Genomic DNA, 24666 nt, shown 5'->3' with positions numbered 1-24666 from the left:
CACCGCAAACATGGTGATTGCGATTTTGAAAACATTTGGCATCGATATCGAAAACATTTTTTCCAATATCGCAAACATTCTCGATGATTTCGGAAACATTTCACGTTTTCGAATTCATCGCGAATATTTTTCGGATCCGCTGACCGGATTTTGTTCCGTGTAATTACTGTTATGCAACGTTGTCGGTGTGTCTGTGGGTACGCGCGTGTGTGTGTGTGTGTGTGTGTGTGTAAGTGGATTAGAGTCAAGCGTCCGTGATGAGCGCGTGTGAGTGGGGAAGGAGTTTGGATGAATGCCTCATTTAACGCTCGTGGAGCTCGTGGCAGATTTGCACTGCACTTCTTCAAACTATATACGGAGCAGTTTGCGTTTTGCGCGTCAACCTGCTGCAGCTGATGCTGATGCAGTCAGGATTATGCACTCTGGCATTTCAAGTTCGTTTTGTACGCATCAACACGCGTGATGAAAGCTTGAGCAGTAGAGAGAGTAAGATTAGGGTGATTCCAGGATATTTTCTTCACTATTTTGTTTTTCAACTGGAACTGTGCATAAAAAAAATTCTTTGGAGAAAGTGTTCTCTCTTTGCCTATTTAATGAAGTCCCTGTAAATTTATATACAATTCCAGATATTATTTAAATATCATCTTGAATTTACATTGGATATTTCTCTATGCTAGATTAACACCTGTATTCAAAAAAGGGTTTGATATGGAAGTAAACTTCGATCATTAAATTTGATGATGAAGAATCTCTGGATTGATCTCTATCACAGTAGTTCAAAAAAATTGCGTGTATTGAAAGTTCCAAAATAAATATTATGTCAATCATTTGAATATTCAAATTCATATAAGTATCCAAATGACAATTTTTCAACTACATTAATCAAAAATTATCATAAAATACAGAGTATGGGTATACAGAGTCATGTTCTCTCTTATACCTACTCTATAAATTTTATTTAAATTCATACAAGTTTAAAAAAAAGCGAGATTTTTTTTTACAAATTATGACCTTTCTAGGTAAATAATGCTCAATTAAGCGTACTGTGCCTGATTGGGTGTGCACCGTGAATTTCACCAACATTTGCAGTAACCTCACAGGTATTATTGTTCTAATAATCAGGCACCATTTTCCCACTCGCATGATGCCAAAACAAACGAGAACACACACATTCACACTAAACCATCAACCGGAAGCATCTTATTTGAGCAAACAAAGTGCCATTGTTTATCGCGTCGACATCCCTTCTGAAATTTACAGACACACACAGACACACTCAAATTTTATCATTTTGCTAACGGTTGACTGTCACTTTGTCTGTCTGTCTGTCGACAAAGGAAGCTCCAGCACTAAATCACACACACTTGCACACAATTACACACTAACTGCAAGCCGCAATCATAATGCCTCTCCTCTTTCCCCCCTTCTTTTGCAGCAAATCTCGTATCGCATTCGGGTTCGTGTGCTGTTTGCCTGCATTTAGGGGCTGCTGCCAAACGCAAAAAGCAGTGTGGCCCCCTGAATGACGACGTTTCGTGGGGGGGTGGAGAGGATGGCTTTCGGTGCTGCTGCCCGTCCATTGTTGGCTGATAAACATTTGCGTTCATTTGCGGGCCATTGTTCCTGATGCTTATTTTAATCCCCGTCCGCCAGCAGCTGCTGAATGACAGCACACACACACACACACAGTAGGTATCCACACTAAATGGTTAATATGCAACCATGCTTTAAATGCCCTTATCTTAATTTGATATTTAGCACAGGGAGGCAAAGTTGGTCTTTTTCTGGGGTGATGTCACGTGGAAAAGGGAAGCTTATTTCAGGATGCGAATTTATGGAAGGTAAGATTGTCAGTTATGACGAGTCAGAAGTGAGATTTTAATCAAATAAGTGATGAATTGAACATTAGTTTTAGCTAGACTGTTTTTTTTTCTACATGATTGTCTTATATTTTTTTCAAATATTTTTAGTTTTGGAATGGTAAAAGAACGATTTTTTAGTTTAGAGCAACACATGTATCATGGTGAGAAACATTGGAAAGTGATAAACATTGAATAAAGAAGATAATTTGCCAAAAAATTGTGCACTGTATTCCGCCGGGGAATTGAACCTCGACAACGATTTTTTCATTACTTTTCATTATATCCGGGTTCGCAATGACTGATTATTTTTAATCTTTCTGACTTCTTCAGGGGTTTATTAAACATGTCAAGCTTTTACAATTCATTATTATTTTCATTGTAATTTTCAATCACCTTAATTAGGTTAACTTAACACATGCTGTCCTAAAAAAATAATTATCAAAAAAAATTAACAAGCATTTAAAAAATAAGAATATTATAAAGTTATTCTCTACGTTATCGCAAATCGTATTTTCTTAGTATTATTTCATTTTAATGTACATTCCTATAAACCATTTTAAATCAGCAGATTTTCTGTAAAAATCATTGATTAATGATAAGCTTCATAACATTGCAAGGAATTCACAGAAAAAATATAACATCTTGAAATAGGGACAGGTATTGTGTATCAAAAATGTGTAATGCTACATTAGAAACTGGAGAAACTTTCGTCAGTTCCTATTGCATTTCGCTAATTTACACATTATTCTTGGTAAAGTAACAAAAAAAGAGTGTATGGTCCACCACACAATTTTCAACCATCGAAAATTCAAGTTTTTTCTCTGTAAAGCGTACTATTCTTTAAATATTGTGGAAGCAATTTTGTCAAAATACTGCCAGAAAAGCAAATAAAAAGTATGGGCACCAATTTTGAAGCCGAGTCATGATTTTTTGAAAAAAAATTCTTTGATATAAACAAACTTGGCCATTTTTTTTTTTCTAATGCAATGATGTAATCAACTAATGGTCCAATTTTTAATGTTAAAATAAGGTATCAAGACCTTTATCTTTACCTATTTTATCTGAACCTACCTACAATTTTGCCGAAGTCGCCAAATTAATCATAAAATTCCATAAAAAATTACAGAGTTTTGAATGTTTGTATGAATAGCTGCCAAATAAAACAAAAAATTAAAATAGTCGAAATCAGCCGATTGCTCTTCCTAACAAATATTTTTGAAGAGATTAGAAATATTCTATTTTTTTCTTTTTTTACTTAGTTGATCGAATTGCAAAGCAAAGGCATTAAAAATTGGAACATTAGTTGATTACATCATTGCATTAGAAAAAAAATTGGCCAAGTTTGTTTATATCAAAGATTTTTTTTTTCAATTTATGTGAAAAATAGTTTTCTGGGTGTCACAACACAAAAAGTTTAATTTATGAAGGTTGACAATTTGACGGATTGTTTTTCCTTTTTTGTGTAATTTAACTTAAAATAGTGTGTAAAAAAAGTTAAATTCAACAGAAACTAATTTTCCAGATTCTGGTGTGAAATAAGACATTTTTTGATCACAAGTCAATCATGAAGGATTTCTGTTTTTTCGGATGGCGATATCACAGAAACTTTTGGTTCAATTTTTATTGTAGAAAATAAATTTCTTGTAAAATTTTCTGCTGATTTCAATTAATATAACTTCAAATTTTCAAAATAAAGCTTTTCTTTAAAAAAAACTACTTGAAACAGGAACAAAATATTTTAAAAATGACAAACAATATTGATACTTTTCAATTAAATTCGTAAGGCATTCTTTTGAAAGATAAAAATTATTTTAAATGTTCCAAAATTGCCAAACTGCTCGATAAAATAGACAAACTTTGTTGTTAATAATATTGTAGACTGTATTTTATGAGATTAATCTAAAATTGAATTAATCGTTGTCGTATTTTTAAAGATACTGAAATGTGAGTAATAAAACTCATGGTACAAAAACTCTAGTTCATGTGCACTGTTGAAGAAAATAGGATTCAAAAATTAAACACATGAAATAAATGAACATGATCTTTTTCTTTGTTCTGTGAGTTTAATTTCAAAAAAAAAAATTACGAGCCACGGTTTCAACATTTTAATTAAAAAAAAAGTGTTGTAAAATGTATTATACACCTGTCCACTCGTTTTCCCATCATTAATTTCCAAAATATCTAAGTATTGACGAAATTTTTATTTTTTTCATAAAATGAAAAAAACATTTTGGTTTGTTTTCAGTTGATTAGACTTCTATTTTCATGGAAATTTTGAAGTTTTTTGGAAAAATATGTTTTTTGCCTCCTGATTTTTCAGACCAATTTTATAGGGGAGGGGGGGGGCGACATAAACTTTGAAAAATATTTGCTACGGCCTAACTAAATGTAGGGGAAATTCTCGTATCTTTGGCAGGTTAAGCACTCGCTCCTAACTCCATCCAATTTGCTGATTTTCACTATTTAAACAACTAATTTTGCAAAACTTTTGATAGAAACTTGCTTGCTTACTTCTTATTCATCTATTTATCACTCGATTTCAGTTGAAAACGCTTTTAATGAGCTGTAATTAAATGTCAAAGTGCTGATATGGCAACATTAGAGGCACGCTGAAATTAGATGCTGTTCCCCTAATCATTTTTAAAAATCATTTTTTAAACTATTTTTTCAGAACTAATTTCTTATGATAAGTCGTAATTTTCATATAATTGGTAATTGACAAAATAATTCTCAAAATATAAATGTTGTTTTGATTGAAATATGTAATGATACAATTATTAAAATTAAAATGTTAATAAAGTCAAGTCATCTTAGTTAAGATTTTTTCTCTAACTCATTAACTGTGATTTTTTTTATTTACCATATTTTTAAAATTGTTATTGTTAGAGTAGATTTAAACACTAATACAACTAACAAAAATATTTGATTGAAAGCAAACCAAACATGAACAATGAAAGAAATTAATCTAATTCCATCATAAAAAATCTTTTCGTTTCATTTGTTTATCAACTTTAATACATTATTATATCAATTCTCATTGTGATAAAAAAAATGATAATCAGTTCACTAGGACTTTACAAGCAAAAAATCCTGATTTTAATTTTTGTTTTTTTTTTATTTGTATGAAACTTCGTGTAGAGTGTAACTTTTTTCTGAATAGTCCTAATAATAAACTACAACTGTGCTGAAGACAACAAATAAAAAAGAAAATGTCTTTTCGGGATACAGAATTTCATGTGATATTCTGTGAAATAAAGTTTGTTTTTTATAAATTGACAAAAAATCGATGCAGTCCAGACTCGTTTATACGAATGCCTTTGCAAAAAATTTCTTTCGGTAAAGCGAGTCACCAATAAACTACTCCAAAGTGAATTAAAATGTTAAAATCCAAGATGGTGGCCAAAATGGCAGTTATAGCATATTGAAACAACACATTTTTTTTTAATTGGCAATAAACCATTCATATTGGACTAAAATTGGGCCGCAGGGCTCGATTTTAATGTTTAAAGTAAGAATATAAAAAATGCTTCATCATTTGTTTATTCGAAGTCCCATACAAACCTTCGGATATTCGAAGTTTGAAAAATCGAAACTTCGGACTGGACTGAATTTTAAAAGTGAAAATTAAAAATTAACAACAAATTCTCACAATATTTCCCAAAATATTCGAAAAACTCCATCAGATAACCACGCAACTTCCACCAAAAACTGAACTGTTTAACTTTCGCGTAAATCAACCTCAAACAAAAAGCCGCGCCATCACCACTCAGCATCCCAGCTGCATTTGCATTCGACGTTTCCGGCCAGTTCGCGTGTTTGCGATTGAGATTGTCTCGCGCGGAGGAGCGACTCCGGACTAAAGGGAAAATATAATTTCCGGCACAGACACACGCTTGCACACAACTGTTTGCAGATAATAAATTTTCCCCAACCCCTCTTCTGCGATCGTCAGTATGCATTACACTTTTTGGGATGTCAAACCGATTTCACTTGAAAAGGGATAATTTTCGGAGGAAAACTTTTGAAGGCTTGTCAACGTTGGCGGAGGTGGGAGTGGGTGTGTGGTGTTTGGTTTCGTTGTTTTCCTTTTATGCGAACGAAAATGTCAATCAATCAATTTGGTTATTAATATGTGGGTGGGAAATTCTGCTGCTTTAAATTCATTAACCATACTGTTTGACAAGATTGTTGAGATGACCAAAAAAATCATGTATTAATAAAAGCAATTATGTTCAATATTAATTTTATAAAATGTGAATATTTTTAATTATTATTTTGGCTTATCCAATAAGTCATGTTTTCGTGTAGTCATGTGTTATCAGGAAGTTAAATTCGAATTTTGAGCCACCCATAAAGCCAACATGAAGCACTCTTTCCCCATTTCAAGTACTTTTTTTTTCCTATGAAGGGGGAAGCATATCCAGTCCAGATTCGATGCGCCATTGTTTATTATTCATAAATTTATATTTATAACGATATTTATGACGTTATATTGTCACGAGTTTGTGAGCTGGAATTTCCTGCCTTTTTATACACTTCCTTCCGTTTCCCCACCCACAGAATAAAGAAGGGTGGAAAATTTCGCTACTGCTGGTGGTGCAGCAGAGTCACTTCGCAGCATCCCATGCTAGAGTGTAAATATCGACAACCATACTCTTCACCACAGCGATACGAACAAAACTCTGCGGGGTGGAAAAAAGATATCAGTTTTCCAGTTCAGGCCACCCCTCAAGTTACGATAGTGTTAACCCTGAACTGGACACAATTTCAAGTAAAAATGGGAAGTGAAATATTTTAGCATTTGATCTACTAAATCGATCATAATTGATCATTTCATCATCTACATATTTTTTTCCATAAAAACAAAAACTAAAAGCAAAAAAGTATTACCTATCTTGTCAAGGGTTAAGCTAGTTGAACTCCAATCCAGACGAATCACATTACACGATGTTTCATTCAGTTGGAAAAACGACCATCGAAGGAAAAAAAAGAGCATTCATTTTCCACAAGTCATTAGATCCAGAGGGATAGAAAAAGATTTTCCTCGAATTTCCTTTTACGCACAAGAAAAAAGTCCTCGCAAATTGCTCCGATACACAATTTAATTCATTTTCCTTTCGATTACATCACTTGGCAACGTGGCGTCATTCCGGAGAACTCGCCGGTTCTGCACCATAATCTAATAAGATATGGACATTGTGGAAGGGGGTGTCTTCCCTTCCCCTCATGCAAACAGGAAATTGGATAAAAGTACCCGAGGGATGGATATAAATAGCCTCTGGGGGCAGCGCAAAAGTTTTGCCCCAAATGGCGATGATAAGGCGAAATTAAAGACATATTTATTTGATGTTTTGGTGGAGGATCTCGAAATTGGTGAGATTTGATTATCTTGAAAAGGGATATAATTTCAAGACGTATCTCACAGTTTAATTTGATTTTATTTGAAAAATAAACAATATTATTCTGGATTTGATTTTGATACACTTTAAAATTACAAATCGAATCAAATCTCAAAATTAAGTTATAAGTTTTGGTTATTTAAAAAAACTTAAACTAAAAAAATTAATTATTTTCTTCCTCACAATTATTCACATATCGCAAAATTAGTTTTTTTTGATTGTGTATTAAATTATGATTCCAATCTATCGATTTTTCCGTAACCCTCATCAAATCTCCAACAGCTTAGTCAGCAAATCTCCCCAGTCGCTCCAAACGCACATTCTTCAAATTCGCGGCGCGCTCAAATATTTCTTCTTTACTGCCACCATTGAGTCAGAAATGAATTATAACCATCCACACTGCTGCCCAGCCAAACAATGAAATCGAAAGTTGAGAAATGTATTTTTTTTCTCGGATTTTCCTCCTAGCTGGCACAGCCACATCCGATATTTCGCCCAACTCCCCAACTCTCTTTCAGTTTTTCTCTCGTCAAAAGTGCGACAAATCCAATGATAATCCCCCCGAACTTTGTGTCGCTCTTCATCGTCGTCGTTGTTATGTTTCAGGTCCCGATTTGTTGAAAGTATCATTTATTGTTGTTGTTATTTAATTTATTTCCGGCAGCTTTAACCTTTCGGTCATTCGCTGCCCATATCATTTATTGAATTTTATAAATATTAAAACAAAAATCTGACTTAAAACTTGATTTTAAAATAAACCTAAATGGGCTTCAACACTTTTTTCTACAGATATTGTAATTTTCTCCTACTAGGGACACTCCAAGAGTTGAGCCATTCCAATCAAACGAACCTCTTTCCATAGTCATAACATAAATCTAACTTTTTCTCATTTCAACAGTTTATCAAACATTGTGCCTCCGCGTTGAACTTAGAAGCTTCTGGGATCCTCAAGAGTTGGGGTGGGGTAATTCGGGACAGTTTGTTGTGTCGTGTGCTGAGCGTGTTTCACTTTCCGTCGAAATACGTAGCAGCAAGGACAAAAAAGAACGACCAAGAAAAACTCGCACACTCTTTATGACCAGAAGAGCTTTTTTATGACCATCCGGTTCAGCGAGGTTGTCAGTAGACAGGGGGAATTTCGTGATGTGACGACGGAAAGTTTGTGTATCAACTTGCCTAAAATAGATTTTAGCGTGTGATTTGGAAAGAATTGAAGGGTGGTATTCACTAACAGATCTTAAACGTTTCCATTCTAATGTGATTAAATTTCGCTATTTTTTTTATAGAATTCTCAGTGACTTTCCAGGATTTTGAATAGAATCGTTGTCTTTAAATTATCAAAAGTCGGAGTTGAGAAAAAATCAAAATCAAAATCAAAATCAAAATCAAAATCAAAATCAAAATCAAAATCAAAATCAAAATCAAAATCAAAATCAAAATCAAAATCAAAATCAAAATCAAAATCAAAATCAAAATCAAAATCAAAATCAAAATCAAAATCAAAATCAAAATCAAAATCAAAATCAAAATCAAAATCAAAATCAAAATCAAAATCAAAATCAAAATCAAAATCAAAATCAAAATCAAAATCAAAATCAAAATCAAAATCAAAATCAAAATCAAAATCAAAATCAAAATCAAAATCAAAATCAAAATCAAAATCAAAATCAAAATCAAAATCAAAATCAAAATCAAAATCAAAATCAAAATCAAAATCAAAATCAAAATCAAAATCAAAATCAAAATCAAAATCAAAATTAAAATCAAAATCAAAATCAAAATCAAAATCAAAATCAAAATCAAAATCAAAATCAAAATCAAAATCAAAATCAAAATCAAAATCAAAATCAAAATCAAAATCAAAATCAAAATCAAAATCAAAATCAAAATCAAAATCAAAATCAAAATCAAAATCAAAATCAAAATCAAAATCAAAATCAAAATCAAAATCAAAATCAAAATCAAAATCAAAATCAAAATCAAAATCAAAATCAAAATCAAAATCAAAATCAAAATCAAAATCAAAATCAAAATCAAAATCAAAATCAAAATCAAAATCAAAATCAAAATCAAAATCAAAATCAAAATCAAAATCAAAATCAAAATCAAAATCAAAATCAAAATCAAAATCAAAATCAAAATCAAAATCAAAATCAAAATCAAAATCAAAATCAAAATCAAAATCAAAATCAAAACCAAAATCAAAATCAAAATCAAAATCAAAATCAAAATCAAAATCAAAATCAAAATCAAAATCAAAATCAAAATCAAAATCAAAATCAAAATCAAAATCAATGTTATGTTTTATGTTTTATGTTTTATGTTTTATGTTTTATGTTTTATGTTTTATGTTTTATGTTTTATGTTTTATGTTTTATGTTTTATGTTTTATGTTTTATGTTTTATGTTTTATGTTTTATGTTTTATGTTTTATGTTTTATGTTTTATGTTTTATGTTTTATGTTTTATGTTTTATGTTTTATGTTTTATGTTTTATGTTTTATGTTTTATGTTTTATGTTTTATGTTTTATGTTTTATGTTTTATGTTTTATGTTTTATGTTTTATGTTTTATGTTTTATGTTTTATGTTTTATGTTTTATGTTTTATGTTTTATGTTTTATGTTTTATGTTTTATGTTTTATGTTTTATGTTTTATGTTTTATGTTTTATGTTTTATGTTTTATGTTTTATGTTTTATGTTTTATGTTTTATGTTTTATGTTTTATGTTTTATGTTTTATGTTTTATGTTTTATGTTTTATGTTTTATGTTTTATGTTTTATGTTTTATGTTTTATGTTTTATGTTTTATGTTTTATGTTTTATGTTTTATGTTTTATGTTTATGTTTTATGTTTTATGTTTTATGTTTTATGTTTTATGTTTTATGTTTTATGTTTTATGTTTTATGTTTTATGTTTTATGTTTTATGTTTTATGTTTTATGTTTTATGTTTTATGTTTTATGTTTTATGTTTTATGTTTTATGTTTTATGTTTTATGTTTTATGTTTTATGTTTTATGTTTTATGTTTTATGTTTTATGTTTTATGTTTTATGTTTTATGTTTTATGTTTTATGTTTTATGTTTTATGTTTTATGTTTTATGTTTTATGTTTTATGTTTTATGTTTTATGTTTTATGTTTTATGTTTTATGTTTTATGTTTTATGTTTATGTTTTATGTTTTATGTTTTATGTTTTATGTTTTATGTTTTATGTTTTATGTTTTATGTTTTATGTTTTATGTTTTATGTTTTATGTTTTATGTTTTATGTTTTATGTTTTATGTTTTATGTTTTATGTTTTATGTTTTATGTTTTATGTTTTATGTTTTATGTTTTATGTTTTATGTTTTATGTTTTATGTTTTATGTTTTATGTTTTATGTTTTATGTTTTATGTTTTATGTTTTATGTTTTATGTTTTATGTTTTATGTTTTATGTTTTATGTTTTATGTTTTATGTTTTATGTTTTATGTTTTATGTTTTATGTTTTATGTTTTATGTTTTATGTTTTATGTTTTATGTTTTATGTTTTATGTTTTATGTTTTATGTTTTATGTTTTATGTTTTATGTTTTATGTTTTATGTTTTATGTTTTATGTTTTATGTTTTATGTTTTATGTTTTATGTTTTATGTTTTATGTTTTTAGCCTTTAGTTTTTAGTTAGTTTAGATTATTAGATTATATTAGGTATTGCATACCACCCTTCGAAATCCCTGACTGACAGCACCGAGGACGGGATTTCCGGCGGAGTTGGTCGTAAAATTTCATAATCGCATTGTGTGTTCGCGTCTGTGTCTGTGTCTCTGTCCCTCCCTCTTCTTTGCACATCGGACGCTGTTGACTTTTTGAGTTTGTGCGAGGACCCCTCGTCGAAGTCAGTGAGCTAGCAAGCAGACAAGTTTGTCCTATACCGAAAGGACGCCAAAGGATAACGTCAAATGTCACAACGGATGAGTTACGCACATATTTGTACGTGGCAAACAGCCGTTATTGCTTGGGTGGCAATGTTTCAGTAGATATGCGGGGATTCTGATGAATTTTTCAAAATATTTGTTTAGGTTTAAAAATGAATTTGCGGATTTTTTTTTTATCTTATGAACAAAATAATGACTCAAGAAACCCAATATGTAAATTTAAACATAAACACGTCATTTTTGACGACCCATAATCAAAGCAAGTCCTTGCCCCAAGACACTTTCCATTGTTAGTACATGGTCATAATGGGTGTATTCTCGTAGAGCCTCGAGAGATCAACTCAACATCACCCGAAACGCCTAAACAAATAAGACTCGCACGTGGAGCATCCTCCCCCGCGTCCCCTCTTCCCTTCCTGCCACTTGCGTACAACACTTACACGGAAAAGCAATCCATTCATCAGATACACTCAAACTCCCACCTTCTGCAAACTCTCACCCACCCACATCTCGAGCAATTATTCACGCAACATTAAATCAACCACAGAAGTTAGCCCAGGCGGCGGACGAAGATAATCACTCCGGAAAACGAGACTGGACAGGACATGGACCAGCTGGCCCAGGGTGGTCTGCTGAAGATGTGGTAGTTAGTGTGCGTGAAGAGTGGCCGACTGCTTGGGCTGATGGCTGTAACTACGTTGTTTCTGGTCTGAGAAGAGTAAGAATGTGTGGGTTTGTGTTTTTAACAGTGCAGACAGAATGTTTTGTAACTTAATCGTATTTCTGTATTTTTCTTGTATTATTACTTCTGCTATTTGTAAATTTGTAATCATCACTGTTAGGTTTTAGAAAACGCCGCCCTCACACAATGCTCACTATCTCGTCATGTCAGAATATGTATAACACAATGATTTATCTTACCTTTTCCGAGAGACAGCTGCTTGCGTCACACTTCTCCCCTTCTCCCCACCCAACAGAAAAGCATTGTGCCTTCATGCCCAAAGTCGACTTCCGTGTATGTTTCGGATCGGGCTGTCGTGAAATGAAAAGTGTCAGTCACTCAGTCAATCAGTCAACCCCACCCAAACAACCCACTCCCTCCCCTGTAGGCCAATGAGTTGCACTGATGAGTCCTGAACACGCATCTTTCCTTCACAAAACAGGCCCGCTTCTGGCTTAAGGCCTCTCCCGATTACGTCCCTTTCGTTTACAAAACAATTAGTGCTGTCAGTATCAATTTATCTCGAACATGAAAACTTAATTCCGTCAAGAAGGCGAAGCCAGGTGTGTGGGTGTGTGTGAGTGTGGAACAACTTGAAGAGTCGGGGAAAAGGATTCATGTGAGAGACAGGAAATGGCTGGCGGAATCACAGACGATATAGACAGTTACACGGTACGGCAACACAGCACAAGACTCACAGTCTCAGTTGTATCTTTGAGGCTGTGGGAAAGCGAGACATAATGTTATGCACTGGTAGATTTTTTGTTCCAATGGAAAATGAACTTTCCTGAAAAATATACGACAAATTAATATTGTACTGTATAGATCATCTTCCCCAACATTTATTTTTATATCAGTTTTGTTGCAATTTCTATAAAATCTTGAAGGAAAAGCACTCCTGCAAAAACTAGTTTCGAAAATTTAAGGAAATTTCCTACATAGTAAAAAATAATGTAGATTTGGAAGATGTAATTTTGGAAGTTTGAATATTACCTCTTTCTGATGTAATTTTACCTCAATTTAGACTGAAAATTCATTACACAAGAAAAGTGGTTAAATTACTCATCTTCAGAGGTATAATTACACATTTTTACTGACATAAAAGATTTATTCCTTCCCAGATGTAATATTACCATAATGTTTTATACTGTGACATTTTATTAATAGTTTTTGAATGAATTGTTGATTGCACAGGCAAAGTCTCTAAAAGTTATTCTCACTGTCACCTAGAATGCACCAGTTTTTCAACATGCGATACTTCGGAAAGTATTGGTTCAATTAAACTACGAGTTAAAAATTAAACTTTTGTGAAATTTTCTGCTCTTTTCCATAAAAATAAATTTTTATTCTTAAATCAGAAAATAATAATTTTAAAAATTTGAAAATGATTATCTTTTTTAAACATCAACATTATTTTTAATTGAAAAGAGCATAAAAAAAAAAGATTTAAATGATCGAACCAATACTAAAATAATCTTACATATTTTCAATTACAAACGTGAAACATTTCAACTGACTCTTTTGAGAACTGTTTTAAGATAAAAAATGTTTTGTTATTTTTTTAACAAACCGGGTCTGTTTCGTCTTTAAACAGTGCTTTAGTCTTTTTCCGACGCAGTAACAAGTACCTGAAAATATAAAGAAAAAATATATCATCGAATAATTTAGAGTCAGGTATCATTTACATTTTCAACTAAGAATTATGGTTTCTATTTTTTTTTTTAATTTCAGGGCTAGAGAACTGTTTCGAAAAAAAAAATAATCAAAGTTTTTATCCTAAATATTCAGCAAACCATATTCACAAAGACGAACAGAACAATAAAAACTGCAACCAAAAAGAGAAAAAAATATCCGAAAACTTAGTATAGTTTTCAAAAAGCCGTAAGAGCCACTGTGACCTCTGACACTAATTTTCATTTTTCTCGAAAATGAAACAAAATTTCATTTATTTCAAGTATGGGGCACTTGAAGGACGTGTAGATGAACCATCTCGAGCATTTTTGATATTGGTTTTTCGTAAGTAGGTCGAATACCGATGCAAAAAGGACTTTGTTTACCAATGGCTCTTACGGCTTTTCGGAAACAAATCCGACAGTTTTAATAATAATTTTCTTGATGTTTTTTTTTTATTCTAGGCTTTATTTACTTTCAAAGCAGATGTTCTTCGATTCGCTTGATATATAAAGCTCATTTTTGTTCAAGAAGCTATTCACATAAGAGCAAACAATTCAAGATCTCAAAAGGATTGTTAAAATCGTTGCAAGATAGGTATGCCTTACTCGTGAACCTGATATTGCAAGAAAAATATTCTTGTATTTCCAACAAGGCCATTGCAAATGTTTTTGAAGCTCGTTTCGCTCGTCTGACTGACATGAAAATTAATATTGAATATGAGATTTCACAAAAAAATCTAAATATTTCAAAAATAAACATATTTTTAAACGCTGAAAACATAATTGTGGAGTTTTTTTGAAAAGGTCCAATAAACCAAATGTTCAGTTTTTGCTTTTTGGGTGTTTTTGAAACCGCCTTGAGTCAGGGGTATTAAAAACACCCAAAAAGCAAAAACTGAAAATTTGGTTTATTGGTCCTTTTCAAAAAAAAAAACTCCAGAATTTTAAATTTGTTTCAGTTGTTCAAACTTCTACTTTCTTATTTTTTAAATTAAAAAAAAATCAAATCAGGGGTTTTTCGGGTGACAAAACATTGAAAAATATTTGCAACGGCCTAAATAATGGTAAAATTGCAGTGTATTTGTGATTTTCCTCTTTTTAATTTTGATTTTTTAAACTATTTACAATTTGATTGATCTTGTAGGACTTTAAAAAACATAGTTGTTATCTGGAACTTAAAAAATATGGCTTATTCTTTCCATGGCATAAAAAGGTTTAAATAACTAAGAAAAGATTTTGAGACGAATGAATTTTTTTTTCAAAAGCTTTCTTTTGAGGAAACATTTGAAATAAAACTCTTAGTAAGCAAATTTATTAAACAACAAGACAGAATTGACAAATTTTAAAAATTTTGATCATCGCTTAGGCCTTTTCCAACCAAACAATTTTGATCCTTTTAGTGAACAATCAGGATCCATAAATTATGGAGCATTTCAAGGGCAGACCTTCTTTGGTTAATTTTTAATCACGACCCATGTTGAACGGTTGAATTTTGTAATTTTGTAAATATCTTCAAAACAAGCATTGTCAATTATGTATTTAAAATTATCAGATTGTTCAAACCATAGTTAAAAATAAAGTAGTAAAAACTCATCAAAAAAATTAAATTGAAAGTGCAACTGTATAAATAAACCTTCATGTGTAGAATGATAATTTGTTGATTTTGAACACAGCAAAACAAACTCGATTGGTTTGATTTGTTGACAAAGTCAGGGAGCAAATGATGAGAAAAATGGAATTAAGCAATTTTTAAACTACGAAATGTTTGCAATGTGCTAGACAAATCATTTTTAATGTTTTTTTTTTTTATTTTAGGTACAAAAGAACCAAATTCATTGCTTGATTTGGAAAGTATGTGCTTTTTTGATGTTTATGCAAACATTTTAAAAAATTGATTTCCTTAAACTTTGAACATTTTCTAAAGAAAGAGGACTCCAAAAGCTTATTGAGATTCCATATACAGACCTGACCCGATTATTTGAAAGCCTTGTACTTTCGGATAAATAATCGAATCAAGACTTTTTTTTTCTTCGTCGACTACTCTAAAGTGATTAAGAATTTTTTGATCCAATACGGCAGCCAAAATGCATTTTGTAATTTACTAAGCAATCAATCATTAAAATTCGACTAAAAAGGGGACACAGAATTCCAACTTGATGTTCAAAGTAAAAAAAAATTCCAAATCCTTCAAACCAACGGATAATCGAACTTCGGATAATCGAAACTTCGGATAATCAATGGAGCACCCGCAGTCGAGCAGTTTTTGACAGTTCGCTCCATAAGAAATACATTGTAGAAAAAAGCAAAAACTGCTCGAATGGAAATGCTCCATTCTCTATTTTGCAAAAAAAATCAATGAACTTTTATTTTCTTACATTTAAGCGTTAACAAAATACAAGAAAAAACGAAACTTTTGATAATTAGTAGTTTTCGTAATATTTAAGAATACTTTCAAATTAAATAAAGCAAGCAAATTTAGTATTCCAATTTTTTTTTAGTTGTTTTGATAAATAAAGATGGTTTGAGTTTTCTGTTTCAATGGTTGCAATGAAAATATCAACGTTTAATTTTACAGTGCACCTCTTCGCACCATTGCCGTCGGCGGCACGATCGGGATGGTTTTCCGGGAAAAACATGCCGACAGCCTGCAACCAACCAAGCCAGCCTACAACAGCCCGCCAGCCAGCCAGCAGTCAGTGGTTCGCCGTCGTTACCCAACCAAATAGATAAACATTACGCCCGCACGCTGCCGCTGCTGCTCCTCTCATGCACAGACTGTCAGATCACATTGAGTTGCTTCGCAGAACGCGCGTTATCCTGGTTTTAAAGACAGCCTTCTACCAGCCAATTGGGCTGTGGTGAGAAAATCTCGTCATTTTTTTCATTTTTCAAAAAACACAGAATCAGAAATAAATCTTAGTTGAATATTTTGAAACAATTTCTTTCTCAAATTTCAGATAATAAAATTAGATTTTCACTTCCCTGCCGCGTCTGCGACAGGAAAAAAAAATCTCTGGAAACAGCAGGGAACCTGCCAAGGAGTTGGAAGAAACCCATTTCCCTCCCGCGTTCACGGTGGTGCTGTTGTCGATGTTCTTCCTTGTTTTCCCTACGCTCCTCTTCCCTTTCGAGACGATGATGATGGCGGGAAATGCTGACATAGATTCCCGTTCCGCTGGCTGAGCCCAACTGGCTTGACTGGTTGTGTTGCCAGTGGAAACTCTCCCGCAACTAAGCGAGCAACCCTCATCTCATCTATTATTTACGCAACGGTAGAAGAACCAGAAGAGGAGCGGCCATGTCTCGGGAAGTGACTCGGGCGAGACGGACAGACGACGGATCGAGTTCCAATCTGGGTGAAATGGTACGAGGCTAGGCCTGTGGAAGGGAACAGTACCGGTTAAAATCTGATTTTATTACACAATTTTCAATGGAAATGGACGACCTTGTAGAAGAATCTTAGTAAATCTGCGCTACAAAATGAGTTTCAAATTCTGATTTCGGATATAACTCTCTTGAATGTTATCACATCATCATGACTTCTTTTTTGCTACTTTAAAAGAAGCATAAATTTCAATGGAGGATTGGATTGGAGAATTTCATAATTTTCCGATCCAGTACCGTTTAAATCTAATCTAATCTAATCGAACACAAGCGCAGCCAGTCCGAAGAAAGCATCCTGGAAGAACTTGCAGTTAGATTACGCCCCAAGTCCTTTCTTGTCAATATTAATGATTGCATTACATCCGAGTAACCCCGAACATGTATTGCAAATATTAAAGCGGCCAGGCCTACTGCGTTGCATTAACCGCAGAGACAGATTCTGAGAACGGATCACATTTCACAGAATCAACAGGGGAGGAAGGATGCGTGGACATACCGTATCAAACGCTCCGAATGAGTTGTGGTTGGGTGTGTAAGTGTAAATTTGGCAAGTAATTATTATTATTCAAGGAGGGGGAAGAGGGAGGAGCGGGAGGAAGGGGTAGAATTTGGATTAAGGACATGGTAGATGGGGTGGAGTAGGAAGGATATTGCATTTGATAAATAGAATATAATATGAATTATCTAGCAAAAAAACGTATGAAAAGATCTCACCAAGAGTCTCCAAAGCATTCGACTAACCGAATACGAATATGATGCTGTTGCTTCACTAGAACATCATCGAATCCAGGCATCCGCGGGTTGTGAACAACTTCTGGCCTTGCCGGAACGGCTGGAACCAAACGGAGATCCTTCCCGTTACGCTACACGAAAAAAATCATGCAGAGCTTCACTTTCGTCTTCAGCTTGTAGATTCACTTACAGCAAAAACAATTCCGAAAAAAAATCATCAGAAACTTTCTTGGAATTTGCTAATGAAAAATAACTCTAAACCAGGGGTGCCCAAAGTATGGCCCGCGGGCCAAACGTGGCCCGCGGACCTATTTTTAATGATCATGTAAAATGGCCTGTTTTCCACTTGTAAAGTGATTATATACTTTTTCAAAATTAATGTTTATTTGAAATTTTTTTTCTGCTTTTTCTATTATTTTTTGTTAGTAAAAAACTAATGATTTATCAATATTTTGATCCCCATTTTAAGACACAAATATTTTGTTCAAAAATCTTAATAATCAAAACAATTTCACACGTTTCAATGTGAGCGAAACTAGTAAAAATCGTCAAAACTTTCATCAAACATTTTTGGAAATATTTGACTTAGGTAATAATCTGTAATAATTACAAAAATATAAGTATTCTATATTCATTTGAAAGTCATAATAACCCTTTTATAAACTGGTCCTTAAACTTAATTTGCACTTAGAAACCTTCTCTCGGGATTCCAACTCATGACAGTTGGATAACGAATCTGATTGACTTCATCTGATTCAGACAGACAAAATGTTGAAATCGGACGAATAAGCCTGTTACAAACATTTTACAAAGCTTTTGTCGACCAACCCTCCCCTCATGATTAAAAATTTGGTCGAAAAATCAGGGGATTTTTTTTTTTTTCAAAAAACTGCAAAACATCAATGGAAATTTAAGTGCAATCAACTGAATTCTATTAAAAATTCTTTCCTCTGCGTTTAGAATCATTTGAGCATGTTTGGGATTATTTATGTTTTTATTTTCGTCGAATTTCACCTTTTTTGAAAATAATGATTGCAATTTAACATAACGGGTGCTTAAAACTATTTTTAACATATTTTTTCATTGAAATGTTGAAGTTCTGGCTCTCAACAATTTTTCATCAGTCACACTTAGTTTAAAGATAAAATTACGCTGTTACCTACATAAATTGTTCAGATTACATGTCACCATTTTTGAAATAAAAAAAACTTTAAAATTTAATTGAAAACACAAGTATATTCAGCAATGTTTTTTTCAGATACCAAAAACAAAAAAAAATCAACAATACCATTAGAAAATGCCATTTTCTGTTTTCTATTATCTTCAATTAGCGAAAATTTTCTAAAGGTTACAGAAATTAAAAAAAATAACTTGCAGATGTATTTTCTAGATTTTTAAATTAAAATTACAATATTTCATTTTTTTAATAACCTATTTAGTAAATTTGGCCCTCAAGCTCATTTGAGTTTCAAATTTGGCCCAGCCTTCAAAAACTTTGAGCACCCCTCTGCCGTTTTACGGCGATATGATGTATACGCCATTTTGGACATTTTCAATTTTATTGTACAGTCTGATAAAGAATCCTAAAAGCAAACTCCTGACGAAAGAATTTTTCAAAAAACTGCTCTGGGCCCCATTTTATTAAGCAAACAAACAATGATGTATACGCCAATTTTACTCATCATGATGTATGTATACATTGAGAAATGATAGAAGTCAAATTCAATACTGTTTGAATGTTGATTTGAGGTTTTGGGACCAAATCAAGACTGGGCAATATTTTACTACATTATTTCGATTTAATTCTTAAGGGAACGTCCATTAGGCGTCATCCATAAAGTACGTCACGTTTTGAGGAAAGAGAGGGGTTTTGAGCAAGAGTGACATTGCGTTTTAAAAGCATAGGGAAATCGTGACAAAGGGGGGTGGAGTAAATTTTAGCTGATTTTAATGTGACGTACTTAATGGATGACACCTTATCCACATCCACGTAGACGCTTTTTAGAAAATTCTAGACCCACCCACCTCCCTTGCTGAAAATTGTTCACGCAAAAATTTTTTTTGTGGAGCATAGACAATCGCTAAGGGAGCGTTATTTTATTACGTAACGCAAAAAATCGGATTTTAGACCCCCCTCCCCTCGTAACAAAATTTCCAAACAAATTTTAAAAAATTTATATGGAGCGTAACACGGCCTCCGACCCCCCTCCCCCAACTGCGTTACGTAATAAAAGAACGCTCCCTAATACCTTCTCCCCCCCCTTAAAGTATCCACGTGGACAATGCATTACGGGATCCACTCAGCTATCAAAATAGCTGGCACAAAAAAAAAGCCAGCTTTGATCGAGCAATGTATACATACATCATTGGGCAGGAAAAGTAGTGATTTTTTATTGCTATTTTTACGGCCAAATGATGTTTGTGGTTTAAAATCGTAGAGAATAGGAAAAAACAAGAAATTTTGTAGGGGCCACATTTTTATTGTACTTTTCAACAGTTTCTACAGAGCAGACCTCAAATTAGTCATTTTAAATTGAAAAAATGAACAAAAACAGAAAATCGTGTCTACAGCAAAATCACCTCAATGGCGTATACATCATATCGCCGTAAAACGGCAGCCCTGCTCTAAACCGAAGAAAAACTTCAAATTTTCGGCACCGAACAAATTTCACTTCCGATCTCGCGCATGGCTACTTCGATCTCCTTTCCGATCCAGTACCGTTTAAACTTAAAAAAATAGTTTTTCTGTAGGTCATTTTTGTCAAAAAAAATTATAATTCGTAGAAAACAAAATTTACTTCTGAACATCTTCGGCAGACATTTTTGAACAGAATTATGTATCTATATTAGGGTGTTTCAACCAAACAAAAAAGTTCTCAGATTATGCAAACCGAGGATACCCATAGGGACTCTCATGCCAAATATCAGCCCATTTGGTTGATAATTGGCCTGTCTCCAGCGGTTAAAAGTTTACTTGGAAATTACTATGGGATTTTTGTGCTTTTTCTAAAACCGTTCCTAAAGGCCTGGGGACAGAATTGCAATAAAGACAGGTGTGTAGGGGATGATGGCTGATATGCAAGAGGAACCTCGGTTTGCCGTAATCTGAGAACTTTTTTGTTTGGTTGAAACACCCTAATCTATATAGTTTGGCTTTATGTCACTCACTCCAACATTTTATTCAAATATCTTAAAAATCTTGAATACTCCCTTAAAATACCTAAAAAAAATTGATAGAAAACCATTAAAGCGTATCAAATGAACCCTTTTAAAGCCACCACCCAGTTAAGACGCTCATAAACCCACAAACACAATAACGATATTGCTAGAGGGCAGGGAAAAGGCGAACACCCTCCCCTTTATTCTCAGCCCAAAGATCCTTACCGCAATCAATCATTATCGCTAAAAGTCTGCTTGTCTGCTGATGGCTGCCTCAACAGAAACGGAGTATTCTCGGAGGCTACACAAACACTGGAGCTGTATTTACAGTTGAGCTTACCAGCCCCAGTCGTGAGCTTCTCCACGTTCCTCGGATCTGATGTACAATCAAATTTTACCATAGGCAAAAACTCGTCCCCTTCCCCCACCCCCACAATCAGATTTTTTCGGGGGTAGCCATAAACCGTCTCTCGATAAAATATGATATACCCAGGGAGGAGGACTCCGCTGAATGGGAAATAATAATCCCTTCTTTATGAAGCGCGCAAAACCAACCTTTCGAAAAACCTCGATGAGACACACGACGAGTCGACTTTTCTATGATGGAAAGGAAAAAAAAAGAAAAAGCTTTCTCGCGCTCAAACGGAGGCCTCGGAGGCTTCACAGACGGTTTGTCACATCATCATCATTCAAACGTGCTGGGGATGTGGCGGATGCCATCTTGGCCCCAGCGATTACGTGGAGCCTCCTGTTCTTTGCTCCATCGTTGTAGGGGATCCATCGGTTGAGGATATATTATGAAAGGATTCTTTGTAAAATCATGTTTGCTTAATTTTTTTTGATCGTGAATACTAATCTTTTAAATAAATTAGGAAATGAGAAAAACAGTTTCTAAGGTTTATAGACAAATTTGCAGAAAAATGCAGAAATCGCTGGCGAGAAACATTGCTTCTGGATTTTGCTGGCAGGTGATCTCGCCCAAATTTGTGTGAAATTCTTATAGGAAACTCAATTCTCTAAAAAATTGTCGAAGGATTCAAGAAGCTACAAGTTGATCCTAATCCTGGAAATAAATCGGTTATAACGGGAATATAACTTGAAAGCACATGAGAGGTACATCAGATGTATGCAAGAAAATACTTTTTGGTACAAAAATCATAACAAGTATTGAAAATTGCAAAAAAAAATATTGAGAAATCGTCATATGAAATGACAATTTAATCAACACATTTGTCAAAAACTTGAATATTTTTTAAAACTGTATCTTTTCAGTCAGTAGTTAGAAAAAAAATAATGCTCTGCAAAAATAAAATTTTACTTCTCAATTTTGAAAAATCCTACTTTTTCTATAAATCTATAAAGAGCAAAATCTCGAAGCATTGCCCAAAAGCAAAATTTAATTTGATTGCTGACCAGACTGATCTTAGACTGTTGGAAATTTTACTATGGCTTGAAGCTCAAAAGTGGACAAGATTACGTATTTTAAAAAGTTATTCCGGAATGTCTATATTCCAAAAGCGTCAAATGAAAAGTACTATAGCTGTTCAAATAAAAAAAACGTTACTTAATCCACCTGTAGGTGGTTGGTGCCTTCCTCACATAGTAATGTAATCAAAAATAAAAATAATTCACTCAAATCAGACAATTTTCCCGTTTACTCATTTCTGAGTATTGCCGCTTTAGCTCTTATTTTTGACGTGGTAAAAAAGTGTACTTTTGATTCTCAGTGTAAAAGTTACGATCCACAACTTTTCTGTAGGAACGGGCGGAAAGAGAACGGTTTCAAATTATGATCCACTCTGTTTACTGTTTTGCTGTCAAAAAGGATTCATCAAAAACAACTCGAATTTTATTTTCCAGCTTATTTGAATCGAACTTGCGCCAACTTGGTAAGTTTTTTTTTTACAAAGTATGATTTTCTTTTTAATTTTCAATATTTCTTTTAATTTTATTTATAGTGCTACCCGTCCTTTGGAATTGCAAAATTCAAGAATTTCTTCGGACATCCAACAACCTGAACAACGAGAGGGGTTTCGAGAGATGACCAACGCGTACTCTAGCTCGGACATGATTCCTTCGGTGTACGCCGAAAACGTTGACTTCAGGTACACCTGACCATCTGCTACAGGAAGACGACTCCCGTTGTGTAAGACTCGGAGATGAAGTACCGTTTTGTTGATCACCATCTCAATAAGCATCCTGCATGCGATTCCGGGAACCTTCGACACCAAACCTTCGAGCACTAAAAGGCACAGCTGAAGCGTATTGTAGACCTAGCCGTGGGCTCCGTCGGCGGCCAATCACAGCGGCGATGTTTCATCTCGATTTGGCCGGTCCAAGATTGTCGTCAATGTGTGGGAAATGGAGCAATAAAAATAATTGTTCTTAACTAGAGACCCGGCAGAGTCTTAACTGTATCGTGGAATGTGCAAACAAATAAATGTGAATAGTTCTTATTTGATTTTCATTTTTTAAATCCTTTTTGGAAGTATTCGATTGCGTTTTTTTTATTTTTAGGTGGAAAAAATCTTGAGAATTGGCTTTTTCCATGAGTTACTAGAACAAACAAGATCCAGACATGATGGAATCGGACAATTTTGTATCAAAATACAACTTAAATGTTTATATCTTTTGATATGCTTGCCAAATTTTCAATCTTTATGGTTTAGTAGAAAGGTCTTACGATTATGCGTCCAATGATAGCTCGCATGACCTATCTGGGTAACATTTTCGTCAAAATATATGATATTCGGACTAAAAAAAATGTGTAGTTAACATTTAAATGCTCATAACTTTTAATAGGGTTGTCAGATCTTTGATCCTTTTGGCTCATTAGAAAGGTCTTTTGAATATCCATCCAATGATAGCTTGCATGGACTAGCAGTCATTTTCGTCAAAATATGTGAGATGCGGCAATAAAAAAAAGTTTAATAAACATTTAAATGCTCATAACTTTTGATATGGTTGACAGATCTTCAATCTTTTGGGCTCGTTGGAAAGGTCTATTGATTACCTATCCAACGATGGGTAGCATGATAGATCCGGACAACTTTTTCATCAAAATATTTGAGATCCGGCCTCTGAAATGTGTACAAATGACACTTAAGTGCTCATAACTTTTGATAGGGTTATCAGATCTTCAAGGTTTTGGGCTCATTAGAAAGGTCTTTTAATTATCCAACTAGCAACGAGTCGCATAATGGACCCGGCTAACATGTTCATCGAAATATTTGAAATCCGGCCCCTGAAATGTGTTCAAATGACACTTAATTGCTCATAACTTTTGATAGGGTTATCAGATCTTCAATGTTTTGGGCTTGTTGGAAAGGTCTTTTGATTACCTATCCAACGATGGGTAGCATGATAGATCCGGACAACTTTTTCATCAAAATATTTGAGATCCGGCCTCTGAAATGTGTACAAATGACACTTAATTGCTCATAACTTTTGATAGGGTTATCAGATCTTTAATGTTTTGGGCTCATTAGAAAGGTCTTTGAAATACCTTTCTAAAAATGTATGATCAGACGGGTTTTCTTACAAAAACCACCCTTTTTACAATCTTTCAAACTTTAGCCAGAATCGTTTTTTTAGCATAACTTTTGAAATACTTAACAAAACTTCATAATAGTTAATATAGGTCTTGTGGGACCCTAAGACGGATCGAATGAGACCAGAACGGCCCAAATCGGTTCAGCCAGTCCGGAGATAATCGAGTGCATTTTTTTCGGTGCACGGACTTACAGACATACACACGCACAGACATTTGCTCAGAATTTGATTCTGAGTCGATAGGTATACGTGAAGGTAGGTCTAC

At 33.2% G+C, this 24666-nt stretch overlaps 1 protein-coding gene and 1 long non-coding RNA gene across 3 annotated transcripts in view; one reads left to right on the top strand and one right to left on the bottom strand.

Annotated features, from left to right (window-relative positions):
• Positions 1 to 24666, bottom strand: part of LOC6052886 — a 127257-nt gene that overhangs the window by 76387 nt on the left and 26204 nt on the right. The window contains exon 2 of one of the 2 annotated variants that reach the window (XM_038256149.1): positions 13472 to 13529. The exons of the other annotated variant lie outside the window; for it this stretch is intronic. The gene's annotated coding sequence lies outside the window, so the exon portion shown is untranslated. The remainder of the gene's footprint in view (positions 1 to 13471; positions 13530 to 24666) is intronic. 2 annotated transcript variants of the gene reach the window in all.
• On the top strand, positions 22531 to 23303 carry LOC119767472. Its single transcript, XR_005277537.1, has 2 exons — positions 22531 to 22738; positions 22808 to 23303. It is a non-coding gene; the product is annotated as an uncharacterized LOC119767472 (long non-coding RNA).

This window comes from Culex quinquefasciatus, chromosome 2 (assembly GCF_015732765.1).
Source record: "Culex quinquefasciatus strain JHB chromosome 2, VPISU_Cqui_1.0_pri_paternal, whole genome shotgun sequence".
NCBI classification, from domain to species: Eukaryota; Metazoa; Arthropoda; class Insecta; order Diptera; family Culicidae; genus Culex; species Culex quinquefasciatus.
Note: the sequence above shows the minus strand (reverse complement) of the source record. Positions and strands in the feature narration are given on the sequence as shown.